This window comes from Erinaceus europaeus, chromosome 11, assembly GCF_950295315.1.
Source record: "Erinaceus europaeus chromosome 11, mEriEur2.1, whole genome shotgun sequence".
NCBI classification, from domain to species: Eukaryota; Metazoa; Chordata; class Mammalia; order Eulipotyphla; family Erinaceidae; genus Erinaceus; species Erinaceus europaeus.
In genome coordinates, this window is record NC_080172.1 from 55,662,919 (window position 1) to 55,683,234 (window position 20,316).

The following is a 20,316-nucleotide window of genomic DNA, read 5'->3' on the forward strand; positions in this document are numbered from 1 at the left end:
TTGTCATTTAACACACTCACTCACAAAAACAACTGGCCAGTTATAACATAAGACATACAGGGAAAGGGTAGGAGAGAGGTCTCTGTGAGCCAGATTTTGCAGGTTCTGCCATGTCGTATTACGGGTCCTGGGATGTATCCTGCATCTGGTCCTCTTGTAGTATTTCTTGTTCTTCAGGAATAACAGCGCCATCCTGCGGGTATTGTCGGACATGGCGGGCAGGAACCCAGACAGGTTTAGAGAAATTTTGAGGGAAAATGCATGCGAAACCCCTTCCCATGGTCAATAATGGGTCAGGCCCTTTCCAAACTTTATCGAGTGGGTCTCTCCATTTGACCTTAATAGATGGGAGGGTAGATGGTGTTTGCCAGTGAAGAATAATAGGGGGAGTTATTGTAAATATTAAAGAGATTTAACGTAGTTAAGGCTTTTGCTAGCTGGATATTGGGGGAATATGTTCCTCCTTTATCTTTATTTAGTTGAGCCTTCAGAGTTTGATGGGCCCTCTCGACAATGCCTTGTCCCTGTGGATTGTAGGGAATGCCGGTGGTATGAGTAATATTCCAGAGGGAACAAAAATCTTTAAATTGTTTGCTTGTAAACATAGGTGCATTGTCTGTTTTCAAAAATAATTGGACCCCCATAACGGCAAAACAAGAAAGCATATGGCTTACAAGCTTTTTAGCACTTTCTCCTGTCTGAGCTGTAGCCCACATAAATTTAGAAAAGGTATCAATTGAGACAAAGACATATTTTTGTTTGCCAAAGTTTGGTATGTGGGTGACATCAATTTGCCAAATAGCATTAGCTTTTAAACCTCGGGGGTTAACCCCAAGGGTCTGGATAGCAGGTGTCTTTATGAGACTTGCACAAGAAGAGCATGTAGCAAGGATATGTTTTAACTGTGGTACAGGAACATCAGGGAATCGAGCTTGAAGGCCTTTAAGATTAACATGGGTTAGAGAGTGAAAATTAGCAGGATCAGAGACAGAGACTGGGAAAGTTCCTGTGGAGGCAAGGCGGTCAACTGCGGCATTCCCTTCGGACAGGGAACCAGGAAGAGGGCTGTGGGAACGAAGGTGTTGAATATACAGTGGTTGGGTTCGAGAACAGAGCATAGAGGCGATTTGAATCAAGAGAGGGGAAAGTGGGTTGTCATCAATTTTCACATATGAACGAGCAAGCCATGGTAGTAAGTTAACAGTATACACACTGTCAGAAAAAAGGTTGAAGGATTCTGGTACAGCTTTTAGTGCAAGAAAAACAGCATAAAGTTCTTTGTACTGAGGGGAATTATCAGGAAGCTCAGTAAAGAGAGGTTTAGGAGATTGTTTGTCTGGGTAATATAAAAGGGCAGCAGCTCCCCTTTTTCTGCCATCAGTAAAGATTGTAGGAGCAGAGGGAATGGGATCCCGAGAGAAAAGTTTAGGTGCTAGTAGAGGCAGAAGAGGTAAAGGAGCTATCAATTTATTAGAAGGAAAATGGTTATCTATTTGTCCTGGAAACCCCACGAAGCTTATGGCAAAGCGGGAATGATGGTGTATAAGCCACTCTGTATCTGTGAGAGAAAAGGGCAGAATGATTAAATCCGGTTCTTTCCCTAAGACTTGCACAGACCTATTTCTCCCTTGGCGAACCATGAATGCTAACGCATCTATCTCAGTGAGGAGTCTTGGAGCTCCTCCTACTGGCGTGTGAAGCCATTCGAGAACCCCATGGTCTTGCCACAGTGCCCCTACTACTGTGGGGGTGGAGTTGAAGATTAGAAGGTTTACCGGAGAGGAGGGGGAGAATCGAACAAGGTGCATGTCCTGGAGGGCCTGGTTAACCCTTTCCAGTGCCAAGGAGGCCTCAGGAGTTAACTTACGTTTTGAAGAGGGCTGTTTGTTTCCTTTCAACAGGTCAAACAGTGGTTGGAGGCAGCTTGTGGGCAGATAGAGATACTGCCTAAGCCAATTTAAATTTCCTAGAAAACTTTGTAAAGAAGCAAGAGTAAGGTTAGAAGGGAAGGTAACATTAGGTTTTAAGGGACGAATTTGCATTAGAGAAATCTCTGAACCTAGGAAGGATATTGGAGGGATTAGCTGTATCTTCTCAGGGGCTACATTAAGGCCGCTTTTCTTTAATGCAGGAATGAGAAAATCACGTAAGGCATAGAGATCTGTATCTGATTTTCCCCATATTAAAATATCATCTGTATAATGAAAAATATTAAGGCCCTTATGAATATATGGGACAAGGGCAGATTTAACAGCCTCCTGACAAATTGTAGGACTATTGGCCATACCCTGGGGCAGCACCACCCATTCAAATCTATCAGCAGGGCTGGCATTATTAATAGACGGAACAGAGAAGGCAAAACGTTTACAATCTCGCGGATGCAAGGGGATAGAGAAAAAACAATCTTGTATATCAATAGCTATGATTGGAATTCCCGTGGGAATTGCAGAAGCAAGAGGCAAACCCCTTTGGGGGGAGCCCCAGACCTGCATGGTTTTATTTACTGCACGGAGATCTTGAAGGAGGCGCCATTTTCCTGAGCGCTTTTTTATCACAAAGACAGGAGTATTCCATGGGCTTCGAGAATGACGAATGTGTCCCAAGGACAACTGCTCTCGGATGAGCTCTTTTAAAATTTTTAGCTTATCCCTAGGTAAAGGCCACTGTTCCACCCAGACAGGCTTTAAAAAAGCCAGAAAGCCAGCTTAAGCGGGGTGTTTGGCTACGAACAGTGGCATTTAGTATTGGGGGTGCTGAATAGATCTGGTATCGCGGGAATGAGTTTTACGCTCTGCAGAGGCGTCTGTGGATATCCTAACATTAAGACATTCCAGAAGATCCCTGCCCAGTAAGTTGGTGCTAATATTAGCTACCAAAGGGCGGAAGTGTCCGGTAGAACCTTCTGGGTCTTCCCACATAAGTGAGTCTCGTGTGCAAAATGCTCTCGTCATCCCTCCTATTCCATGTAAACTGGGTCCAGGGATGAGTTCACAATCTTGGGGAACCTCTTCTTGCCTTAAAATCGTCTTTGCTGCCCCCGTGTCAATCAAAAATTTAAAAGGAATATTGCCAATCTTTACTGTCATAGAAGGGTGACCTTGTTCTAAAATAGGAGTGGTCCACAAAATCTCAGGCCCCGAATTTGTACCATTCAGGGGCGAACCATCTTTATGAAATTGGGACCGACAATCTCTCTTCCAATGAAACCCCTTACGACATTTTGGACAAACAGTACGTGGTCTCTGGCTCCCTGACTGAAAGCGGGGTTGCTCTGGCTGGAGGCGTGGTTTCCCTGACTGGAGACGTGGTCGCGACTTATCAGGACATTGGTTACACCAATGTCCTTGGCGACCGCACTGAAAGCAGGCCCCGTTTTGCTTATGTGGGGCAACTGCATAGACCTGCGTCATAGCGGGTGTCCCATAATTGCCTGATGTAAGTTCCTGTGTCGCTAGAATCCAATTATCTGGGTGTAAGTGTTTAAGATTAAGGCATACCTGACGGAATTGTGGTGTCATGCCTTCCCAGACAATAGAGCGCAGGAGTAGTTTGCGGACGTCAGGATTATAAACCTTTCTCTCTAAGCTTCTCTTCACCCTTGAGATGAAGCTCGCTAATGACTCATCAGAGCCTTGGTGAAGAGTTAATGGGAGCTGATGGATCTACATCAGGTGTGGTCACCCTTTCCCATGCTTGTGTTGCACAGATGCGTACCTGTTCAAAATAACCGGTTGGAAACCTGGCTTCTGCCTGCTGAGCTCCAGAATCATAAGCTCCTGCTCCAAACAAAGCATCAGAATTCCATTCTACCTGTTTGTTACTATTTTCCTGCGATTGCCTAGAGCAGTCATCGCGGAAACATGCCTGCCACTGAAGATAGAGTGGGTCTGGGAGTGCAGCACGAGCCAGTTCTTTCCAGTCTTGTGGTGTATTTAAATGCTGGTAAAAGCTTCTCAAGACGGACTTGGTCCATGGAGAATGCATCCCGTCCTCCCTGACTGCTTGTCTGAGTGTTCCAAGTTCTCTCGAGGAATATGGCTGCCACGGCTGAGGGTTTTGTTTAGAAGGGGCCAAGTTTACCGGGAATGTGTGGATTTGGTCCGATGGCGTGGGAGAGGGAGCTACAGAAGTGGAAAGTTCCGTAGAAACTGCTGTAGTGGCTGCAGGGGAGACTAAAGGCATATCTACGGGGACGGAGCTCCTGGGGTGGACTGCACATGGTTTAAAATCCTTAAATGCTGAAAAAATATCCTTTAGCTCTCGTATCTCAGCCACTAGGTCCCTTAATGGTGACGTATCAGCAGGGGGCGGGGTCAGGGACGAGGAAGCCTCAGGCGGAGCTGAAACCGAGGCAGCAGGGGCCGGGGGCGGAGCTGAAACCGGGATGGCAGGGGCCGGGGGCGGAGCTTAAACCGGGACGGCAGGGGGTGGGGTCAGAGGAGGAGCGTCCGAACACGTGTGCGTGTCTGTGGGAACGGAATTCTTGGGTTTAGCCGCTGATCGCTTAGGATGTCTAAGTCTTAAGCACATGTGATTTAACTCTCGTACCTCAGCCTCAAGGTCACTTATCCTTATGGCATACCACGTTTTACATATCTTCAAAGTGGCGACCACAGTTAAAAAATTCCAAGGGGTAGCGAAAATTAAACCTTTTATGACAGCGGGAATCTGTCCCAGGTCAAGAGATAATGACTGGGACACCTCCTCATAAAATGAGAAATTTCCCATGGTGGAGGGAAACGCGGGGCCACAGAAGTGGGCTGATGCCACTTACCTGTGTCTGGGCGGTTTCGGAGACCTCAGGCCGGGCGTGGTGTGGGTATGGAACACGATGGGCACCAGATGTTGTTGCGGTGGTCTGGTGTTGGGCTGCACCACGGAGAAGAGAGCGGACGTCCAGAGCAAAGGGGTACACAAATCTTTATTATAGGATGGGGGGGAGGTTTGGTTCAGACCACGTGGAGCCAGCCAGCAATGGCCGACCACGGGGGGGAGAGCAGGGAGCTAGACCTCAGAGAGGGAGAGCCGAGAGCCCAGAGAGAGAGAGGGGAGGGGTGAGGGGGCTTTTTATTGGGTGACAACCAGGGGTGACGTGTAGGGCCAGGACTGGTTGAAAGGGGGCACTCTAGGATTTAGCGGGGCATAGAAAAACCTGGGGGCGGAGCCAGGATTGGTTGAAAGGGGGCACTCTAGGATTTAGCGGGGCATAGAAAAACCTGGGGGCGGAGACTGCATCAGAATAACTCCTCTGCAATAGGTGCCACCAAGAAAATTGAGAGATACTTTTTCTGTAGACAACAGGCAATGATAACAATAATATATTAATTATAATTGTTTAATAATTAAATTTAATAATCATTACTGGATAATAAAATAATAAATTATTATTATTAAATAATAAATAATTATTTATGTACATGTATACATGTGTGTTTTGAGTTTGGCTTTATGGCCTGAGAAACATTCATTTTAAGGTTAAAAGTGTAAGTACTCTTGAAGCCACATTCTTAACAGACTAGTTTAAAAAGGGGGATTTGCAAGACAGTTCTTATGTGGAAATCTAAAAATAAAAATTATTTTGCTAAGGTAAATAAGTATTTAAAGTAAAAGCCTAAGTATTTAAATTGACTAACTTTTTAAAAGTGTCAACATGACAATTCTTCATCTCCAAATTAAAATATAAATTATATGTATGTTTTTAAGTAGGAGAGGTTCCAAGACATTATGGAGGGCCCCCATAATGCCCTGTGAAACTGTCTCTGTGGAAATTAGTTCACAACAAAATTTGGTGTTTGTTTGGCACTGTAAGTCTTCTGAGAAGCATTGTCACAAATGTGTGTTAACTTTCTAAGTAACTTGAGTTTGTTTAAAGTTTAAAGTAAAATTAATTAAAAAAATCAATATACTTTAGTCAAATTTGGTTTAAAGATCCTGACATTTAGAGACTGCTAGATAAGGTTAAATGAGCTACTTTAAATTTACTTCCTTTAAAATTCAAACAGAGCCTTTTAAAATAGGTATTACACACTTAGGGTGTGTGTTGATTTTAACTGAGTGTGACAAAAGAATAAAAGGGGGTATTATTGATATGTATAAAGTTTTCAAATACCTTCTCATTAAAAAAAATAAAATAAGCCTAGATGAACAAAAAAATAACTTGTCAATGGTTATGCTGATAAATTTCATGCCTAAAGCTTTTGCTCTAGTACTCCTCTTTATATCTATCCACATTTAGAAAGATCTAATTTGTTTCAAGACAGTGTCAAAAGTTTATTCTTGATAAGTTAAGTGAGTACATATACATGCTTCTGATCTGATAAAAAGCTTAATATTTGATAAATTTTCATTAAACGAAATTAGCCTAAAGATGTTATTTTAAGATGGTGTAAAAGTAAAAGATTATTTTAAACATTTAAGCTATGAGGTTTTCTCTAGCCTTTTAAATTGCCATATCAAAGTTCCAAAGGTAAAATATAATAAAGTTTTGTATCCACCTGTGCTTATAGCCACTCTTGGGGTGTTACATAAAAAATAATATACAGCTAGATAGAAGAGTATAAACAGGTGTTAAAATAGACTTGTGATGACTTTTATAATAAGTAAATTACTATGATCCTAACATTAAACTAAGTTCTAATATTATGCTTAAATTGTTTAAGTGGTTTTAAAATCATAAAGAGATGGTAATCATTTTATTGTTAAAAAAGCCTTCCAAAACTATATAAAGATATTTAAACAAATTCTAAGTCATTAGATTATCAATTTTAGTATTTTTCCTGCCCTTGTGTATGTCTTGCTGGTCACATATGAAAGACTACAGCTGTGTCAAGCCTTCACATAAAGAACCAAACTTTCATATGGTGAGAAGCTTTTTTAAAAATAAAGAGTCCCCTATATGTAGTCCAATTTTAGCTTATGTGACTTGACAATGTTTTTATGTTTTTTCAAAGATAATAAAATCTCAGCCGATTCCAGTAGCCTTAGTAGTCTTTACTGATGCGTCCTCCTCAAAGACAAGCCATTGCTGAACGTGCTAATAGAATGCCGAAACAGACAATTCATGTGCTTTTGAAAAATAAAAAGGGGGAGACAGGACCACAGACTCCACTATTCTTTTATTTTTTTTTTAAAGATTTTATTTATTAATGAGAAAGGCGGAGAGAGAGAGAAAAAAAAAAAAAACAGACATCACTCTGGTTCATATCCTGCTGGGGACTAAACTCAGGACCTCATTCTTGAGAGTCCAATGTTGTATCCACTGTGTCACCTCTCGGACCACTTCCCTCTGGGACCACTATCCCTCTGGGAGTATGGAGCAAAGTTTTTTATGGGGTTCAGAAGGTGGACTGACTTCTGTAACTGCTTCTCTGCTGGACATGGGTGTTGGCAGGTGGATCCATACCCTCAGCCTATTTCTGTATTTCCCTAGTTGGGAAGGGATCTGCAGAAGGGAGGTTTTATGACACATTGTTAAGGTTGTCTTCCAGGGGAAGCCTTATAGGGGTATGGGGGTGAAGCTTCGTGAGTGGTGAAGCAGGGTTGCAGGTGTCTTTCTGTCTCTTTCCCTCTCCATCTTCCCCTCCCCTCCCAATTTCTCTGTCTCTATCCAATAATGAATAAATATATTAAAAAACATATATTTCCAATAGGATGGAATCCTTTTATCCCCCAAAGTAATATTTTTAAAGATAAAGAGAGGCATCCAGGTAGAATGAGACCACAGCCTGGAAGCTTACTTCACTGTGGCGGGTGTCAGGCTGGATCCTGCCTGGCACACATGGAGACACAGCACACCATACAAGTAAACTATTGTTTTTATTATTATTAGGTAGAGACAGAGAAATTGAGAGGAGGGGGGAGACAGAAAGACACCTTCAGCCCTGCTCCACCACTTGTGAAGCTTTCCCCCTGCAGGTGGGGACTAGGGGCTTGAACCTGAGTCCTTGCACTCTGTAGTGTATGTGCTTCACCAGGTGTGCCACCGCCAGGCCCCCCTCAAATGAGCTACTTTGCTGACTCCTAGTGACTTTTTTATGCAGTTCTTTTGCCTTTAATAATATAAACACAATTTTGCAAAATCACTGTACTCAGCAACTTTCAGTTACTCCCTTAGGTAATGACACTTTTAGTGTTACACTTTTACATCATTTTGCTATATAGCTTACCTTCTGATGTCTTTTAAACCTTTCAACTAATTTTCTCAGTTAAATTTTTTTTTTAAAAAAAAATATGGAACGCTTCACGAATTTGCGTGTCATCCTTGCGCAGGGGCCATGCTAATCTTCTCTGTATCGTTCCAATTTTAGTATATGTGCTGCCGAAGCGAGCACCTCAGTTGAATTTTTAAAGATTTACTTTTTGCTGTGACACTTTATGTTTTGACAAATGCAGAATTTTATGTAGCCTTCATTCAATGGGAATTGAACAGTTTTGTCTCCCTCCAAATTCATCTCTGTACCTGATTTCTCTCTCTCTCTTTGCCTCACAAAAATATGGCTTATCGTCTCTCTTGACCTTTGCTCTACAGAATGCTAGCTAATTTGAAGCATGTATATGCAGTCTTCTATCCTTGACTAATGTACTTACAACCCATTTGTGCCTTTGCATGGCTTGATACATCACCCCTCTGCATTTCAAACTGCAGTTCCCTGTAGGGATGTAAAGCAAGTGTTTGTCCACCGATCTACTGAAGGACATCTTGTTGCTTCCAGTTATGGGTGATTATGACCAGAGATACTATGAAAAATATGTGTGGCTTTGTTTTTGTGTACAAGCATGTTTTAAAAACAATTTTGGCAATTATCTAGGAGCTTCATTACTGAATCACATATTGAGATCTTTATCTTTGTATGACCCTACTAAACTCTCTGCTGCTGAGTATTTTTAAAACATATTTTTATTTTATTACTGATTTAATATTGACTTAAAAATTATAAGATAACAGGGATATTATTTCACACTGTTCCCACCACTGGAGTTCTGTATCCCCATTCCCTCCATTGGAAGCTACAGCAGTTATCCCAAGGTTGAAGATATGGGCTAACTATTATTTCTAGAATTATCTGTCTGTATTTGTCCATTTTTTTCCATAGTCCCTTTTCTCTTCCTTTCCAAGTCATATCTATATCTGAATGTCCCTCCCTTTTTCTTCTTCTCCCTATGGGTCCTGATGGAGTTGGAGTTCAGAGCTTCCTGTTCATCTTCCCCCTATCATTTTTTCCTAGCTAGGAGTATGGATCAAAATTCTTTTCGGAGTACAGAAGGTAGGGGATTTGGCTTCTGTAATTGCTTCTCTGTTGGACATAGGCATTGGCAGGTCAATTCATAGCTCCAGCCTGTTTCTATCTTCCCTTCCTCATCAGAAGAGATGACGTTTTGTGACACATTGGTGAGATCATCTGCCCAGCAAAGTCAGGATGGAATCATGATAGCATCTGCAACTTGGTGGCTGAAAGGCTGTAGTGATTGTTGACTTCCTCCTCCATGCCCAAAGCCATCAGTGAAGCATCTCCTCTCCTCTGCTCCTGAGTATTTTTAACCATCCCTGGCTTGTTCTTATTTTAAAGGTAGAAATCATTACAAAGTAGATGAGGCTGGGCCAAGACATGGCCTCTGGGCAACCCAGGCAGGTTTAAATAAACAAGCCAGTGAAGGTTTAGAACTGAATGGGGTAATTAACATTTCTGAGACTCCCTTGAGTTTACTTAAAAAAAAAAAGATGCATACTTTGAAATGTTAAGGTTTAAAAAGTAGTATTGTTATGTGGAAAACTGAGAAATGTTACACATGTACAAACTATTGTATTCACTGTCAAATGTAAAACATTAATCTCCCCATAAAGGGGGGAAAAGGTTAAAAAAGTAAGTTGGGGGCTGGGGAGACATGATGGTTCTGCAAATGACTTTCCTGCCTGAAGCTCTGCACTCTCAGGTCTAATCCCCAGCACCACCATCAGCCAGAGCTGAGCAGTGCTCTGCTCTCTCTCGCTCTCTCTCAATTTGTATTTTTCTCTCTGTATTGCTGTCATAAAAATATTTTAAGTGAGAAAACCACTCTTTAAAAATAAATTGGTGACATGGTTGTGTTTACTAGGTTATAAATAACTCATTCTATTTTAATTGTAAAAATTGATTTTGTTTTTGTTACATTTACCCTTGTGCTGTTTATGCTATCTTGAAACCATCTGGCATCTTTCTTGACAAAAGAAAACATGCAAGTCCTGTTTGCTAACACGAGATGTTACTATAGCTCTCCAGTACTTTACTCTGTGAGTACGAGTGTTTGTATAAGTGTGTGTGTACATGTACCTGGCAGGGCTTCATCTTATTCCACTACTTTTTGTGAACTCTTCTCTTTCATTTTGTTTTCTTCATTTTTATTATTTTGTAAAAATATTTATTGATGGAGGATGGAGGAGGAGGAGGAGAGTCAGGAGGAGGAAGGTCAAACCAGAGCGTCACTGCACCTGCTATGCTGGGGATCTAAGTCAGTGCCTCAGGCTTGAGACTCCAAAGCTTCACCCCCTGTGCCACCTCCCTGGCCCCACGTTTATCTTTTATGATGAAGTGAGAAACAGAGATGACCCCTGAGACTGCACCACCTCACACGGGAAACTGACACGCCACACATGGTCCTGTCTTCCCTTAATTTTTAGCATATTAGAATGATGGGTTGCCCCGACCAGCAGGGTGGTGAACAGGGGCTAGGAACCTAAAAGACCTGGAATGATAGGGACAAGAGACACGAAAGAACGACAGCAAGACAAATTTCTGATCAAGCTGCAAAATTTCATTGTGTTCACAGGCATTATAAGGCTTTGGGGAAGGAGAGGGAATGCTAGAGGGGGAGGAGGGGGAGCAAACTTCAAAGCGGAATGTTCCTTGCAACAAACAATGGCCGAAACCATGTTTATTACCACAACTGTGTGTTGACTCACTTGATTACTGATAAATGGTTTACCTGAGGGGAAATGGCCTGCCCAGGGGGGAAATAAAACTTGTCTCGAGGGCTTCCATTGTTTCAAAGCTTATCATCTATCAAGCAGAGAAATGGCTCCTGGCAATGGGTAACACCATCTCTGTCTCTCTTAAAGTTCCTGCAACAAAGCATCTCTCCCGTTTAACATTTAAGCTGGACTATATAAACCCCCATCAAGGCAGCAAGGTTTAAGATGCCCTCCTTGATTTTGTTTTCTCCTGAAACCTTCCTGGCAGGCTGTCCCTCAGGTCACTTCAAAGTTATGGAGTGTGTGGTCTGGGAGTTGGCCCATCGGATAAAGCGCTTGACTCTCAAGCGTGAGGTCCTGAGTTCAAGCCCTGGCAACAGATGTATCAGAGTGATGTCTGGTTCTTTCTCTCCTCCTATCTTTCTCATCAATAAATTTAAAAAAAAAAAGTCATGGAGTAAAGTGTCTGTGAGGGAGCTGGGGAATCACAGGGGCATGTGCACGACGGCCCTCTGTGTCTCCATGTGGCACCTGGGTGCGTCTTCGTGGGCACAGCCCCACAAGGAGGAGAACTGCTCCATCTGGGCTGCCTCACCTTTATTTCTAGTTGTTTACTTATGCCACACATCAAAGTGCCCCTCTGTATGCATTGCCTCACTGTTGCCTCATCTGGATTTATGGCCATGCCAATGCAGAACATCTCCTATGTCACTTTCCTGGGGATGGATGTGCTGATTGGCAGGGCCAAGGATGCCTCAGGTGTAGTTAATCTGTGGGAGGGGGGCTCCATACCCTCCCCCCCTGCCCTGCGGGTCATCTGGGAGCTGCCAGGATCAGCCAGACCTTGGGCAGGGCTAGTCCCTGGTGGGCAGGGCCTAACATAAAGATGCCCCTGCATATGTGGGCTCCACAGGCAAGTCCACTCTTGTGCAGATGCAGGACTCTATGCTGCTATGGCAGCACTGCAGCCTCTGCAGCTGTGTCTCACATCCAGGGCGGGATCTCAGTGTGGACACAGGACTGTGCCATCTGCGTTGGGGGAACAGCCTTGAGCAGTGAGGCATCATCCTGGCCCCAGGGCAGCTCCCCACACCTGCGTGGTGAGTCCTCATGCTCTTCTTCCCCCCACTTCTTGAATGGCTTCCAGGTGGAGAGCACTAGTCCTGGGCAGAGGGGGCGGGGAGGTGAACTCCTGCATGGGAGGCCTTGGGTCCACAGGTCCTGTGTTCTCCCACTGAGCTCTCTCCCTGGCCTGAAAGAGCCCTGCAGCAGGGAGGTGGCACCACAGGTAAAGCAAGGGACTTGCATGTGTGAGGCCCAGAGTTTGATCCCATCCACTGCCAAGGCTGGAGTGATACTCTGGTTCATTCTCTAATAAATCTTTTTTTAAATGGTCCATGTGGATGTACTTTTCCTTTTGTCCAGAGGCCCCCATCAGCTCTGGCTTGTGGCGTCAGGGCCTCTGGGTCCCAGTGCATGGAGTCTGTTGTGTGAGTGTGCTCTACGTGCTTTCCAATCCAAGACAGCAAAGTGGGCACTGGCTGGGTGCGGGGGAGTGGGGGTGAAGCATAATACCCTGAGGAGCAGGGTACCAATCTCTGGAGTCAACAGATGTGGCCATGTCCCCACAGCCCACTGCTGGTCGCAGGCTACTGACCTGGATGAACCCATCCACCCATCCCCTGAGGACCTCCTGAGACCCTGGCCTGCAGACACCTGCAGGGCTTGGGAGATTCCCCTCCTGTTTCCATGTTGGTCAGTTATCACTCTGCCCCACCCCTTCTCCAAGCAGGGGCTGCTGTAGCAGAGTTCACCTGCAGGAAGCTGAGAGTTTTGTGGGTGTGGGGGCAGTGACCTTGGGTTCATTCCTTGTTTGTCACAGCATGAAGGAATTGTCAGAGACAGTTTAGGGGGAACAGTCCAAGAAACTTGCATATTTCTCATGTCCTGGGTCCGGGGTTAAGTCCCCCTAGTAGCCCTGCCCCCCAAGTATGTGAAGCATTTTTAGCTTTTCAGGCCTCAGTCTCCCCCACCCCAATCTATAGCCTAGAGGAAACTTGGGGGGAAAGTCCAGGAGGCTGGTGAATAGCCCCACAGAGGCCTCTCACCTCTCACACCCCAGCTCCCAGGATTGGTCCCAGGCATATGTTCTAAGCATTTTCACTTGCGAGCTTTAGAGAGAGGAGACCTGATGGAGAGCTAAGTACACAAAAGTCCTTGTAGGGCAGGCGGGAAGGAGAATAACCCTAAGTGCTCTGGCCTCTCACACCTCACACACCCCAGATCCTAGGCCAGTGCTCTGTTGAGAGCATTTTCATGTGGGTTTGAGCCCTAGAGAGGCGAGACCTGGTGGAGAGCTAAGTACGTGGCAGTCGGAAAACAGTGGGAGGGAGGACCGATAGGAACATGCTCAACGCTCTTGCCTCTCACATCCCAGGTCTCTGGATCGGATCCCCCCAGGAGACAAGTGTTTTTCACTTGTTGGAGCCTGGTGGAGAGTTAAGTAAGCAAAAGTCCACGAAAGGTAAGAAGGAGGGCCGATAGGAACATGCTCAATGCTTTTGCGTCTCACAGCCCAGGTCCCGGAATCGGATCCCCCTAGGAGGTGAGTGCTTTTCCCCGCTTGTTGGGGCCTGGAGGAGGCTTATGGGCAAAAGTCCGTGTAAGGTGGGAAGGTGGACTCATAGGAACATTGCCAGTGCTCTCGCCTCTCACGTCCCAGATCTCAGGATCCGATCCCCCACCCCTGGAAAGTTTTTCACACTTGTTCGAGCCTTAGGCCTTGGCAGCCTGGAGAAGACTCCTACTCAATAAGGCTGAGGAGGGTGGGGGCTGGCTCAGTAGCCCTGTGGAGGCATTTGCATAAAAAGTCCCAGGTCCCCGGTTCTAGCTGCTGTAGAAATTGCACTGACAACATAAAACAGCTTATTTTTGTCAATGCGTTTTATTCTCATTAACGCTTGTTACATAAAGAGAGGGGAGGGGGCTGGAAGGAGGGAGGCCCCTAGAAACCTGTTGGTTCAACCACAGGAGAAACTTAAAAACCATGAAACCTCTTCAGGTCCGATTCCCTGAGGCAGGTCTTCATCTTTCAAGCTGGCACTGCAAGTGTCTGCAGGGCGTCCTCTGTCCACTGCAGTTTAACTCCAGCCTTGTCTGCCATCCAGACTGCTGAGAGTGGCAGGAGGGGACATGGGGCTAAGTGACACACCAGGAAGCAGAGAGAATATAAAAGTGAGGAAGATCCCAGCCCTGCTATTCCCTGAGTTCTTGGAAACAAGTCTGCTGTGAACACAACCAGACTGATTAATGATTTTAATTTTCAGCCCCAGAGGCAGAAGGACAGGCTGGAAAAGGGTAGGAAGCAGGTCTTGGGCCCTGCAGTACAGCAGCTGGCACCTGGGTCTTGAGTGCCTCTAAGAGACAGATCTTAGAGCTTTTCTGAGGAGAAAGATTTAAGGATTCAGGAGCATCTGAGGGGCCAATAGCAAACTGCAATCAAATATCCCAAGGACCCAGAGAGCTTGTTCCGAGTTTTCTGGTGATGGCAGAAGAGTTTGAGACCTGCTGAGACCGAGGTTGCCCTGTGGAAAGCCCAGGCCATCGAGAGACTGCTGACAGCCCACCACCCCCCCCCCCCCACACACACACACAGCAGCTTCACCATCTGTTTTGCTATAAAAGATTTCAAAGATGCAGGAAACAGCACATACTATTTTCCTTTGTGGAGATGCCCGCTCCCTCTTCTGCCAGTGTCTTCTGTCTGTCCCATCCCAGCATCTCTTAGGTGTTTTCTCCTCCTTCCTCTCTGGTTAGCAGAGCTTCTCCTCCAGGTGAAATCTATCCAGCTCACTCGTTTGAAGAGAATGGTGCTAGCTAATAATCTGTCTCCCAGCCCAAGAACTTCTTTTAAAATATTTTTCTCTTTCTTTACTTTTTAAATACCTTTAGTAATGAGAGAAGGGTATACAGACAGAAAGATGATGACTACTAAGCAGTCACTTCTGCCCAAGCTCTCTTTATTTACATACTATTTTATCACATTTTATTTTACAGTTATGCTTAGTGATGAGAACTAGAGATACAGAAAGATACACAGAGAGGGAGACAGGTAGGGGTAGATATAATACTGATGCAAAGAGACTCTCCTACCAGAAGCTCTGAGGTCCCTTCAACACCATGACTCAGAGCTGAGCAAGGCTCTGGTAAAAATAAATAAATAAGTAAATACATAAATAAATAAATGTGTGTGTCTATCAGAGAGTGAGAGTTTGTTCATTCTCTCTGAGTTGAAAGTACACTAAGAAATTGAGAGGAAGTCAGGCCGAAGTTGAAAAACAAGATTAGAAGAGAAAACACAAGTAGAACCTGAAATGGAATTGGCGTATTGCACCAAAGTAAAAGACTCTGGGGTGGATGAGTGGGTGGGGAGAATACAGGTCCATGAAAGATGATGAATGACATAGTGGGGGTTGTATTGTTAAATGGGAATCTGGGGAATGTTATGCATGTACAAACTATTGTATTTACTGTTGAATGTAAAACATTAATTCCCCAATAAAGAAATAAATTATAAAAGAAAAAAAAGAAATTGAGAGGAAGGGATGAGATAGAGATGTGGAGAGAGAGAGGACACCCCCCCACCCCACCCCCCACCCCCCGCAGACCTGCCTCACCTCTCCTTCTGCTGCAGGGGGGGAAGGAATGGGGCTCCTTTCTGGCCCTTGTCTTCAGAAGACTGGGAACTCCAATGGGTTCCTCAACAGCCCAGCTGCCCAGCAGCCCAGCACCAGTGCTCAAATAGCTTTTTTCCTGGAAGGGGGTTGGAGCAGTGCAGGAGACAGAAGGGGACTGACCCATGGCACAGACACAGGGGTGCTGGGCTGGGCTAGCTTCAGGGGTGGTAGAGAGACGACCAGGGACTCATGGCTGAGCTGGGAAGCAGTATCTCATTTATTAATCAGATATATCACCTTTTATGCATCTCTTCACCGGAAATGACAAGGGAAAGGAAATGACTAGGAGAGGGCGAAGAGCAAAAAAAGCTCGCGAACAGAACGTAGAAAGCTTCCATCTAACCAGTGGGGATTAAACCAATACCCTGCAGGCAGGGCGGGACCCAAGTAAAACAGTGATTATGTAAATAGACCACATCATAAGTAATGCAACAGAAGGGGTCTTAGAAGCAGAATTTAGAAGCATACCAACACAGGGGGAGCAAAGGCAAAGCTCCAGGACCCTTCTGTCACTGTGGACACCACACCATGCCAGGGAACCTAGCACCTCAGCCTCACAAGCCTGGTGCTCTGCCCCGTGAACCCTGTCTGCTGTCTCTCTCTAGCTCCTGGAAACAGATCCTGTGAGCAAACTGCAAACACCCTGCCCAAAGTAACAACTACTCCAGACCAACAGGCAGGACAGTGGGAACAAGGCCCATCCAGCAGGGGCCCTGCTGGGTTATGTCGCCACCTTGTGGACACAGAACAGAATGCACCTTATGGGAGACGAGACCCAACCAAATAGCTCCCTTATGTCTCCCAATATTGTCCTCACTTTATTTTTAAATTTTTATTTATTTTATTTATTCCGTTTTGTTGCCCTTGTTGTTTTATTGTTGTTGCTATTGATGTCATTGTTGTTAGATACGACATAGAGAAATGGAGAGAGGAAGGGAAGACAGAGAGAGGGAGAGAAAGATAGACACGGACAGACCTGCTTCACCCCCTGTGAAGCGACTCCCCTGCACGTGGGGAGCCAGAGGCTCAAACCAGATCCTTACACCAGTTCTTGAGTTTTGCACCACCTGCACTTAACCCACGGCGCTACTGCCCAACTCCCTGTCTTTACTTTCTTTTCCTCACACAAAGCCAGGGAGAAAAGCACACAGAGAAACACTAGAACACTATCTGTTTCAAGCTAATGGTGGTGCCGGGGATTGAAACTGGGTTCTTGAAGCCACAGGCATGAAAGTCTCCGGCAGAATTCCAAAGATAGCTCCTAAGCACAAGGTAATCTTATTTTAAATATTTATATTTCATTGTATTATTATATTAAACTATCGAGAGAGACAGATATAGAGAGAATGATGCTAGCTACTAAGCTGTCTCCCAGTCCAAGGACTTCTTTTAAAATATTCTTATTGACTTTAATATTTTTAATAATGAGACTACTGGGTAGTCACTTCTCCCCAAGCTCTCCTTTTTTACTTACTACTTGATTGTATTTTATTTTATGGTTATATTTAATGATGAGAGCTAGAGATACAGAAAGATACAGAGAGAGTGAGATGGGTAGAGAAAGATAGCATAATGCTGATGCAAAGAGACTCTTATACCTGACACTCTGAGGTTCCTGTCACACCATGAGGCAGGGCATAGCAAGGCTCTTCTGAAACAAACAAAACACCATATTTATATCATATATATATATATATATATATATATATATATATACACACACACACACACACACACACACACACACACACACACACACACACACATTTATATGTATATGTATGGGAGCAGAGCACTGCTCAGATCAGACTTATGCTGAAGAGCTGGGTATTCAGCCTGAAGCCTTGGAACCTCAGGCATGAAAGCTTTGGACAAAACCATTAAGCTGTCTCTCCAGCCCCCAAGGGCTTCTTTCAACAGGAGCCCACAGACTGTTGTTTCAGGCCCAGAATTGAGCAGCTTGCCACATGGCTCAATGCAGGACAGTGACACTTACACCTGAGAGCCCCAGTTCCAGTCCCTGCCTTTCTCAGGCCCATCTGCTGTAACCCCCCCTCTCTTGACTTACTTGGCTAAACACACAAACCTGTTTTCCCCCTCTAGAAAAACAGAGTGACTTCCTGTGCAGCATGGCAAATGCAAACTCTCCAGCTCCCTGGCCAAAGAGGAGACCGTGACACAAGCCCCCTTGTACCGCCCAAAACTCTGTTCCTGCTGTATGGATTTTCATTTCCCTAGCACTGAGCAACCCAAGCCAATGTGATTTTTCTCTCTCTCTCACTATCTCTCTCTGATTTTTTTCAAATAGCATTAATATAGGATATAACATTTTTGAGATGTTATTTATAACATACCACAAACCAACCTGGTAAGGGGTGGAGGGGAGAGAGAGAGAGAGAGAGAGAGAGATAAAGAGAGAGAGAGAGAGATTCAGAGCATTTCTTGTTCAGATAAAGGTCAAAGAAACTCAGACCTCACCATCCAAAGCCCTGTGCACTGACCCTCCTCCTGGGACACCAGAGGCCTTTGTATCAATGTGAGGGGGGGCAGCTCAGAGCCTTCCTGGGTCAACAGCTACAAGGGAATGAACCCCTGCTGGGCAGGAGACAGAGATGACTAGGGACTCATGGCTGAGCTGAGAACGCAGTCCAATCTTTATTCATGAGCGGAGGTGTAGTTCAAAAAACTAATCTCTTAATCACAACACAATTCTGTCCTGCATCTCTCTCCTCTGGTGGAAGAGTCAGGAACAAGGGAAGTAGGTATGATAGGGGGCGGGGAGAAGGAAAAAGCGGGAACCAGCGAGGACTAAACCAATGTCCCAGAGGCAGAGGGAGCAAGGATTAAACCAATGTAACAGAATGACCATGTAAATAGACCACAACGTCAAGCAATGTAACAGAAGGGGTTTTAGAAGCAGAATTTAGAAGCATACCAACAGACCCCCTTGAAGGATTCCTGCTGGGGTGACCTCCATCCTGACCCCAGGCACTGTGCCCAGCTTGGAAACTTTGATGTACTTTCTTATTGCTGGCCCAATGACAAGCACCAGTCTTGTCCTTCATTCTACCAGTTCAATCCCCAGCAAGACCTGTGAAGTTTCCTGCAAATGTGCTTTCCCCCCATTTCTTTCTTTCTTTCTTTCTCTCATTCTTCCTTCCTTCCTTTCTCTCTTTCTTTCTTTCTTTCATCTTTTTTCTTTCTTCCATTTGTTCTGATGTGTACTTTTTTCCACTGTTTTTTTCCTTCTTACTCTCTTTTTTAAAACAAGAGCACTGATCAGGTGGTGGGGGGAATTGAACCTGGGCCTTAAGAGCCTCAGGAAGGAGAATGTCTTTGCATTACCATTATGGTATCTTCCTCTTCCCCTTTTCTGGTTTGGATACCACTCGGTGGATTGCTGAGGCTCTATGCCAACACTAGGAACCCACACTTGCCTGCAGCTTCCCCACCCCCTCCCCAACACTCTCCCATTTGTTCTTTTTCTCTGAGTTCAAAGTGCACTGAGAAATTGAGAGGAAGGGATTGAGATGTGGAGAGAAAGAGAGACCCCCGCAGACCTACCTTGCCTCTGGCTGCAGGTGTGGGGATACAACCTTGGGCCATGTGTACAGAAGTCTGGGAACTCCAATGGGTTCCTCACAGCCCAGTAGCCCAGCACAAGTGCTCATATCAGTTTTTCCTGGAAGGGGGTTGTAGCAGTGCAGGAGACAGAAGGGGACTGGCCCAGACAAGGGGAGCAAAGGCAGAGCTCCAGGACCCTTCTGTCACTGTGGACACCCCACCAGGCCAGGGAACATGGCGCCTCAGCCTCAAAAGCCTGGTGCTCTAGCCAGTGAACCCTGTCTCCTCTCTCTCTCTAGCTTCTGGGAAGGAAGCTCTCAAGAAGAAATCCTGTGAGCAGACTGCAAACACTCTGCCCAAAGCAACAACTAGTCCAAACCAAGGGGCAGTGCACTGGGAGCAAAGCCCGCCCAGCAGGGGCCCTGCTGGATTATGTTGCCGCCTTGTGGACACAGAGCAGAATGGACCTTATGGCAGACTAGAGCCAACCTAAGAGCTCCCATATTTCTCTGAATATTCTCTTTATTTGATTTTCCTCACACAAATACAGGAAGAAAAACACCAGAACACTGCCAGCTCAAACTAAAAGGGGAGCCAGGGATTGAAATTGGGTTCTTGAAGCCACAGGCATGAAAGTCCTTGGCAGAAGAACTCTTTAATATAGCTCATAAGCAAAAGGTCTTTTTATTTTTAATATTTGTAATTTCTTATATTATTATTGTTGTCTGTGGAGAGACAGAAATTGTGTGAGAGAGAGACAGAGAGAGAGAGACAGACAGACAGACAGAATGATGCTACATATGAAACTGTCTCACAGCCAAGGAATTTCTTTTAAAATATTTTTACTGGGAGTCAGGCGGTAGCACAGTGGATTAAGCACATGTGGTGCAAAGCACAAGGACCGGCGTAAGGATCCCGGTTCGAGCCCCTGGCTCCCCACCTGCAGGGGACTTGCTTCACAGGCGGTGAAGCAGGTATGCAGGTGTCTATCTTTCTCTCCCCCTCTCTGTCTTCCCTTCCTCTCTCCATTTCTCCCTGTCCTATCCAACAACAATGACATCAATAATAACT

At 45.1% G+C, this 20,316-nt stretch overlaps 1 non-coding gene across 1 annotated transcript; it reads right to left on the bottom strand.

Annotated features, from left to right (window-relative positions):
• Window positions 1–8,223: 8,223 nt before the first annotated feature.
• On the bottom strand, window positions 8,224–8,330 carry LOC132541535 (U6 spliceosomal RNA). Its single transcript, XR_009552680.1, has one exon. It is a non-coding gene; the product is annotated as a U6 spliceosomal RNA (small nuclear RNA).
• Between the last annotated feature and the right edge of the window lie 11,986 nt (window positions 8,331–20,316).